Source organism: Oncorhynchus kisutch, linkage group LG16, assembly GCF_002021735.2.
Source record: "Oncorhynchus kisutch isolate 150728-3 linkage group LG16, Okis_V2, whole genome shotgun sequence".
Classification (NCBI taxonomy): domain Eukaryota; kingdom Metazoa; phylum Chordata; class Actinopteri; order Salmoniformes; family Salmonidae; genus Oncorhynchus; species Oncorhynchus kisutch.
In genome coordinates this window covers 3,345,240-3,348,623 of record NC_034189.2, presented here as the reverse complement: position 1 = coordinate 3,348,623, position 3,384 = coordinate 3,345,240, and positions in this window count along the sequence as shown.

Below are 3,384 nucleotides of genomic sequence, written 5' to 3'. Positions count from 1 at the left end.
GGTAGGCTAGTTGAGAACACCTTTATTTAACCAGGTAGGCTAGTTGAGAACACCTTTATTTAACCAGGTAGGCTAGTTGAGAACACCTTTATTTAACCAGGTAGGCTAGTTGAGAACACCTTTATTTAACCAGGTAGGCTAGTTGAGAACACCTTTATTTAACCAGGTAGGCTAGTTGAGAACACCTTTATTTAACCAGGGAGGCTAGTTGAGAACACCTTTATTTAACCAGGTAGGCTAGTTGAGAACACCTTTATTTAACCAGGTAGGCTAGTTGAGAACACCTTTATTTAACCAGGGAGGCTAGTTGAGAACACCTTTATTTAACCAGGTAGGCTAGTTGAGAACACCTTTATTTAACCAGGGAGGCTAGTTGAGAACACCTTTATTTAACCAGGTAGGCTAGTTGAGAACACCTTTATTTAACCAGGTAGACTAGTTGAGAACACCTTTATTTAACCAGGTAGGCTAGTTGAGAACACCTTTATTTAACCAGGTAGGCTAGTTGAGAACACCTTTATTTAACCAGGTAGGCTAGTTGAGAACACCTTTATTTAACCGGGTAGGCTAGTTGAGAACACCTTTATTTAACCAGGTAGGCTAGTTGAGAACACCTTTATTTAACCAGGTAGGCTAGTTGAGAACACCTTTATTTAACCAGGTAGGCTAGTTGAGAACACCTTTATTTAACCAGGTAGGCTAGTTGAGAACACCTTTATTTAACCAGGTAGGCTAGTTGAGAACACCTTTATTTAACCAGGTAGGCTAGTTGAGAACACCTTTATTTAACCAGGTAGGCTAGTTGAGAACACCTTTATTTAACCAGGTAGGCTAGTTGAGAACACCTTTATTTAACCAGGTAGGCTAGTTGAGAACACCTTTATTTAACCAGGTAGGCTAGTTGAGAACACCTTTATTTAACCAGGTAGGCTAGTTGAGAACACCTTTATTTAACCAGGTAGGCTAGTTGAGAACACCTTTATTTAACCAGGTAGGCTAGTTGAGAACACCTTTATTTAACCAGGTAGGCCAGTTGAGAACACCTTTATTTAACCAGGTAGGCTAGTTGAGAACACCTTTATTTAACCAGGTAGGCTAGTTGAGAACACCTTTATTTAACCAGGTAGGCTAGTTGAGAACACCTTTATTTAACCAGGTAGGCTAGTTGAGAACACCTTTATTTAACCAGGTAGGCTAGTTGAGAACACCTTTATTTAACCAGGTAGGCTAGTTGAGAACACCTTTATTTAACCAGGTAGGACTAGTTGAGAACACCTTTATTTAACCAGGTAGGCTAGTTGAGAACACCTTTATTTAACCAGGTAGGCTAGTTGAGAACACCTTTATTTAACCAGGTAGGCTAGTTGAGAACACCTTTATTTAACCAGGTAGGCTAGTTGAGAACACCTTTATTTAACCAGGTAGGCTAGTTGAGAACACCTTTATTTAACCAGGTAGGCTAGTTGAGAACACCTTTATTTAACCAGGTAGGCTAGTTGAGAACACCTTTATTTAACCAGGTAGGCCAGTTGAGAACACCTTTATTTAACCAGGTAGGCTAGTTGAGAACACCTTTATTTAACCAGGTAGGCTAGTTGAGAACACCTTTATTTAACCAGGTAGGCCAGTTGAGAACACCTTTATTTAACCAGGTAGGCTAGTTGAGAACACCTTTATTTAACCAGGTAGGCTAGTTGAGAACACCTTTATTTAACCAGGTAGACTAGTTGAGAACACCTTTATTTAACCAGGTAGGCTAGTTGAGAACACCTTTATTTAACCAGGTAGGCTAGTTGAGAACACCTTTATTTAACCAGGTAGGCTAGTTGAGAACACCTTTATTTAACCAGGTAGGCTAGTTGAGAACACCTTTATTTAACCAGGTAGGCTAGTTGAGAACACCTTTATTTAACCAGGTAGGCCAGTTGAGAACACCTTTATTTAACCAGGTAGGCTAGTTGAGAACACCTTTATTTAACCAGGTAGGCTAGTTGAGAACACCTTTATTTAACCAGGTAGGCTAGTTGAGAACACCTTTATGTAACCAGGTAGGCTAGTTGAGAACACCTTTATGTAACCAGGTAGGCTAGTTGAGAACACCTTTATTTAACCAGGTAGGACTAGTTGAGAACACCTTTATTTAACCAGGTAGGCTAGTTGAGAACACCTTTATTTAACCAGGTAGGCTAGTTGAGAACACCTTTATTTAACCAGGTAGGCTAGTTGAGAACACCTTTATTTAACCAGGTAGGCTAGTTGAGAACACCTTTATTTAACCAGGTAGGCTAGTTGAGAACACCTTTATTTAACCAGGTAGGCTAGTTGAGAACACCTTTATTTAACCAGGTAGGCTAGTTGAGAACACCTTTATTTAACCAGGTAGGCTAGTTGAGAACACCTTTATTTAACCAGGTAGGCTAGTTGAGAACACCTTTATTTAACCAGGTAGGCTAGTTGAGAACACCTTTATTTAACCAGGTAGGCTAGTTGAGAACACCTTTATTTAACCAGGTAGGCTAGTTGAGAACACCTTTATTTAACCAGGTAGGCTAGTTGAGAACACCTTTATTTAACCAGGTAGGCTAGTTGAGAACACCTTTATTTAACCAGGTAGGCTAGTTGAGAACACCTTTATTTAACCAGGTAGGCTAGTTGAGAACACCTTTATTTAACCAGGTAGGCTAGTTGAGAACACCTTTATTTAACCAGGTAGGCTAGTTGAGAACACCTTTATTTAACCAGGTAGGCTAGTTGAGAACACCTTTATTTAACCAGGTAGGCTAGTGAGAACACCTTATTTAACCAGGTAGACTAGTTGAGAACACCTTTATTTAACCAGGTAGGCTAGTTGAGAACACCTTTATTTAACCAGGTAGGCTAGTTGAGAACACCTTTATTTAACCAGGTAGGCTAGTTGAGAACACCTTTATTTAACCAGGTAGACTAGTTGGGAACACCTTTATTTAACCAGGTAGGCTAGTTGAGAACACCTTTATTTAACCAGGTAGACTAGTTGGGAACACCTTTATTTAACCAGGTAGGCTAGTTGAGAACACCTTTATTTAACCAGGTAGACTAGTTGAGAACACCTTTATTTAACCAGGTAGGCTAGTTGAGAACACCTTTATTTAACCAGGTAGACTAGTTGAGAACACCTTTATTTAACCAGGTAGGCTAGTTGAGAACACCTTTATGTAACCAGGTAGGCTAGTTGAGAACACCTTTATTTAACCAGGTAGGCTAGTTGAGAACACCTTTATTTAACCAGGTAGGCTAGTTGAGAACACCTTTATTTAACCAGGTAGGCTAGTTGAGAACATGTTCTCATTTACAACTGCAACCTGGCCAAGACAAAGCAAAGAACAACACAGAGTTACACATGGA